The following is a 6,000-nucleotide window of genomic DNA, read 5'->3' on the forward strand; positions in this document are numbered from 1 at the left end:
CAAAAGTCCATTAAATGCCTTGTGGGTGGGATTCATTTCATGAAGGACACCAAATAGCAGAGATGGAAGATTTCCGAGAGCAGCGTGATTCAGATAATGCTATACTTCCTCATCCTGAGGCAAATGCCCCACATACATGTTTCTTCTGCACTTTCATTAGTCAGCCCTGTCCACCTTTATAATTTTTCTACAGACAAAACCCATATATTCTATAAGTAATGTGAACAGCTGATTATGTTGCTCTTGGCTACCAATGCTTTCACTTTGCAGGCTATTCCATCCAAAGGTAATGGCACTGATGCGGTTGTCACTGTATATAAAGATGCATCTGTGAAAGAGGTCAGAGAAAATAAGGAGTTTATAATCCTGGGATCCTGGGCAGTCTAACTATCAGCTGGGAGATATGGCAATTGCCTGTTACTCTGCATTACTATACAAAGGGGACAGAAAAACTCCTCAAAGGATATGGGTGACTAAAATGAACATTTTATTTCCTCTTTGAATTTAATTTGTTACTTACATGTCACTGTTACTAAAAGTACCCATATTTACTTTGAACATATAAGAAATTGTTTATTATCTGCTGTAATGTGCCTAACAAGTAGCACATACTTAAGGCCCTGTAGCTTATCAACAAAGCTCAGCTATACATTTAACCACCTATTTAGCAAAAAACCTACATCTCATCTAAGATATCCTTTGGCATCCAGAATTTGTAGGGAAGGGATCTCCTGGGTTTTTCTTGTAGGTCTGGTCAGAAGAATAATTTCCTCTAATTTAAATTCCATTTAAATATGGAAGCATGACTTTAAAAATATGTTTTTCTCCTTTCTCCAGTTTTATTTCTGTCTCTTCTTCTTCCCAATTTGGGAGAGCAGCATGTAATATCTGGCTCCATCAGAGTAATATACTGGAGATGCCATGCCATGCTCTTAAACCTTTGAGCCATGTTATGCTGTTTAAAAGGTTTCAGGAACCATATTGCGCTGTTTAAAAGGTTGCAGCACGTACAACACACTGAAAACCCTCTGATCTGTAGGGCTACCTTTTCTTCTTGTCATTCCAGGCTCCTTCCCTCTTACTTGCTCTCCTTATTTTGCCTGTTCTGCTTCCATACCTCTTCCACTAGCATGATTAGTTTTGGCACTAGCAGCCATCCAAATGCATGATAGACTTTTAAAATAAATACCTGAAGTGTCCTGTTTCCGCCTTCCTCCATGCCTACACAAAGCAGTGAGCCTCCCATGCCTAGAAGGCCTCTTTGTAACAGCTCTGTGAACAGCCCAGGCAAAAAAAATGTGGGAAAATTTCAGATCCTGTCTCCTGACAGTCTGCAGCAACGTGTGTTTTTCTTGAACACTGGGTCTTTCCTTGGGAGCTCTTTGTGGACATCCTCAGTGAAGCTCCATAGCACAGATGTGGGCTGCTGAAGCATCTCCAAAGGGCTGGCTCAGAGTTGGACCGGTGCCCTCATCTAATTTAGAGCTGCCTGGAGGCTGCGAAGCAGCTCTCTCTGCGCCTTTTTCCTTCCCACGTATTTGTCTTGCACTCCAAGGCTCAGCTCCACAGAGGTATTTGAGCTCCTCAGTCCTTGATATCAGTGGGAGCTATGTGCCTATACAGGAAATAGATAGCAAACATCTGTTACAGATCCAGGCCTGAGATTTTGACTCTCTCATTTACCATGTGTTGATGATGACAGGATTGAAAAGGGACTTTCAGGCACTACTGTAAAGCAAATGTTTTGGTGGCCTGAAATTGCTGAGATTTTGCTCTGCTCTGGAGGCTTAGAAATGGTACAGAGGAGGATCCTGTTATACTGAATGAAGTGGAATGGTCCCAGTCCTCCCTGATGAAGTCTGGCTGCTGTCTGGCTGGACTGCAGTGGAGAGATTGACTTTCCAAACCTTCCAATTGCACGATGAGCTTCCCCAGTGCTGGGGTCCTAAATCCTTCCCCCTCGCACACCGAGAGTCTCCATTATTAGCAGCACATGATAAGGGGAGGGGAGAACCCCTCCTCATAGTGAGCCACTGATGTTGGGGAAAGTGCTTTTTATTGTGTGCATGTTCACATCATTTATTTCTCTTTTGCTTATTGTCCATCTGTTTCTTTTATTCTCCTTTGGTATCTGTTCAGTCTCCTTCTTTTCCTTTGTTCCTTCCTTGTTCAGAAAAAAGAAAGCAATGGACCTTTTCCCTCAGTGGCTTATGAATTCATTCTCATATCATCCAGTTAAACATCCCATTAAACAAGGCACTCTCAGGAAGGGGTTATTGACAGTAACCTCTCCATGTTATGCCTCTGGTTCATGTTTGAAATTAGTTCCAGAACAACAGAGGGAGGCTTTTGGTCTTGAACTGTGATGTCCTCTGTGCTGAAAGAGAGTTTTTATTTGCACAGTCCTTTTAACCTTCTGCTAGCTCGTGGCCTGATTCCCCAGTCCTCCATGGCTGATTCAATCATTCATGCTTAAGCAGTGCTACAAAGATACTGGAGTAATGTCCCACCAGGCAGTACCTCTTACACTGGTGAAAAGGCAAGGGACTAAGCCAGATCTTTTGCTGGTGATCCCACCTATAGACCATTTGTTGCTTGTGAGCCCCACTTCTGTAAGAGACTTTGACTTGAGCTCACGGCTTCCCTTGTAAATACAATGACCTCCTTGTCTTTATGACCCCTTGCTCAGGAACTATGGTAAGCAACAGAAAAGTGAGCCTTTTGCTTCCGTCGGTGTGTCTCATTTATGTCCCCTGAGGGTTTCGACTGGGAGCCCTCCAAACAGGTGGATATTTGCAGAGGTACATTGGCAAGCACAAATAAGACTCTGTCCTAATAAAAGTCTGGTGCTTTGCTGCCTTCTCTGCTTTAGAAAATCCTAACTGATTCGAAAAGCTTTTGGTTTTGGTATTTCCAGGAAGGGATGAGGTGGCAAGGTGTAGCCATACAATTCCCTTTAACTTAACTGCAGGAATTTACCACTCTTAAGGAGTTGCCCCTTTGGGTTTTCTCCATGGTTCAATCTTGTGAGTAACAGCCATAACCAGAACCTGATCATTACTCTTTCTCTGGAGAGAGATGTCGCTAGTTGTTAAGACTGATGAAGTTTATACAGGGCCACTGGAGTAAAATCCCAATAGCTTTTTGGCTGAGGGGAGGTGAAACAGTTGAACACGAGATCTGTAGCCAAACAAGAAAAACTATTGTTCAAATTTCAAGTAGCCTCGCTGCTAGATATGGCAGCGGTTATTCAGCTGGGATGGAGCAAGGTGTGTGGTGTAAACCCACACCGCTGCCCGCAGCCCTAGCTTAGGATTCAGGCTTGTCCATGCTTAGGAGAGTATGTCCCACAGTTCAAGTGAGATGCAAAACAATATGGCCTCTCTGGCCAGCGCTGCCCCAAGTACCATTTGGAGAGGGCTGATCCTGGAACACCTGTGTCAGCTACCCAACTCTGGGGTTAACCTGACCTCTTTATCTATTAATTATTTGTATGAAAGTTGGTCTAAATGCTAATTGAGATCAGTGTCCCATTCTACTAATCCCATTGTAGTAGGTGCTGTGCAAACACAGTTACAAAGGCTCTATCTTGAAGAACTTATGATCTAAAAGCACAAGGGAAGTAATGGGTGGGAAAGGAAAAAGAAGCAAAATGGCTTGGAAGCTGTCAATGGGAAGAGCTGCAGAGTTAAGTGTTGTCATACAAGTTTATTTCAGTGGGATGGAAACTCTGCTGTGTCTGGTTACGTATGATCTAGCCAGACGAGGGAGGTTCTTCCCACCCATCTTCTGTAGCCCAGCCTTGGACAGTATCTCTTTACCCTTTCAGCAGGTACTGGAGGAATGCAACTCATGCTAAATGTGCAAATAAAGGGAGGAAGGAGGAATTATCATCTGCTGTGGAATGCTGTCTGGCATGCTGACTCCTGTGCATGCGTACACACACACTCACACATTCATTTATGTACACACAAAGACACCCAGAAGGAGGTGAGGAGGGAAAGTTTTTCAGTCTCACACTAAGCCTCACAAAGGGAGTGAGTGAATTCTCTGAGCGAGCAGTAAAGATTTGGAGGAGAATCCAACTGCAGCTTGTGTTTCATATTTGCGTTGGATGCTCAGGTTTCCAAATTAAATCTGCAAGTTAGACAGAAGTCCATGTTGTCTGCTGATCATCTGTTTAGGGGGAGAAGGAGAGCATAAATGACAGAAGAAAAATACTTGCAAACAACAGTAGTAATTAAAATCAAGGATTTAAGCATTACTACCCCTCCCCCCAGCCAGATTTGTCTGAGGAGAAGATAAATAACTTCAACTGCAGGCTCCATGCTTGCTCAAGATCTGAAATATTTAAACCAGGTCCCAAAAGCCCATACACATTTTTAATCAAAACCTGCTCCTTTTGGTTCCTTTTTCTACATAAATGCCCTGGCTTGATAGAACACCAAAACCTCATTAAACTGCGATCGGTACAATACAAAAGATGGAAAATGAGCAATGCTATTTAAACTCTTGCAACTGTACACATACTGTGTTAGACAATTCATTCTCAGGTTCAAGGTTACACATGGCACCATAAGGAGTTCACGTCCTCCCCCCCATTCCAGCACTAAACAGGGTTGGATTCTTGCCAGCACAAAAGAATCTGCAGTCAGCTCCTTCAAGAATGAAAAATAATTTTTTTTTCCCTTGCAGGGAAAAAAAAAAAAACCAACCCTGAAGAAAAGCAGACAGCTGCTAACTAGTTGTCTAGCTGTCTATTTGTGGACATTTTCTTTCATCTTGTCATACCTTTTGTGCTGTTTGAAATGTTTGGAGCTTAGAGTTGAAGAACACTCAGTGGATTCCAGACTTGTATTAAAAGAAAGAAAAGGAAAAGCAGAAAAGTTCTGAAAACAGATATGTGTGTTTGTGTGTTGGGGCCACATCATTCCAAGCATCAGCTAAAGCAATGATTTTATTTTCACCTGAGTGAAGGAAATTTTTCACACAAGAAAATATACAGTAATAATGCAATTTGTAAGAAAAGCACATATATCTAGAATGCAAGTAACAGGGATATGTTGTGAGACCTCTGCAGAACAAGCAGAGGCCATTTGGTCAATCACATCTGCTGCTTTTGCTGTTCTGCTGTTCTGTTTTCACAGAATGGGTAAAGTCAATCTCTTTCTAGATGTTTTTCCTTTGCTTTGCCATCTAAGCTGTTGGAAGGAAGCAAGGCAAAAGTCTAACTAATGTCAGTGATCTTCAATGATCAGACTGTGGTGTGCAGAATGTGCTAACTTTACCTCTGCTAACTTTGTTGCCTTCTGCTATGCAGACAGTGAGAACAGGAGGGGACTGGCTCTCACTCTGGCTTCCAGATATGTCTCTGGAGCTTCTCATTTCCCCAAGCTTACCTCTCCTCCAGCATAAAGGAGGAAGCAAAAACAGCTGACAAGTGAGCAAAAGCAAAAAAGGAAGAAACCACTGACATTGTTCTCCTGTGGCAAGGAACCCTCCTCCTCCCATTTCAACTGCCCTTCCTGCCACCCTGAAGGAAAAGAGCTGTCTTCAGACCTCCTTTTCCCTCAGGAGGAGCAAGGCTTTGTGGCTGGCAGCGAGTCCAAGGCAGCAGTCTCCCAGAAGGGAAGCTTACTTGGAGGGACCAGAGAATCCCTAACCCATTCCCACCGGTGTCTGTGGGCTTAGCGTTTGACAGGTAACAGCATCTCTGTCCCTCCTCTCCACGCCAAAAGGCTGCTGTAGCAGAAAAGCTCCAGGTGCTGTGTTGCTGCCTCTGCATCCTGTGACTCATATGGTCTTATTTCTTCACCACTGCGGCAGGCTGAAGAGGCAGCACCATCAGACAGTGGGATAGCTATGACTTAGTCGCCATCACAGAAACATGGTGGGGTGACTCTCACAATTGGAGTGCTGCAATGGATGGCTATAAACTCTTCAGAAGGGACAGGCGAGGAAGGAGAGGTGGCCCTGTATGTTAGGGAGTGTTTCGATTGT

This window comes from Aptenodytes forsteri, unplaced genomic scaffold, assembly GCF_000699145.1.
Source record: "Aptenodytes forsteri isolate BGI_AS27 unplaced genomic scaffold, ASM69914v1 Scaffold412, whole genome shotgun sequence".
NCBI lineage: Eukaryota > Metazoa > Chordata > Aves > Sphenisciformes > Spheniscidae > Aptenodytes > Aptenodytes forsteri.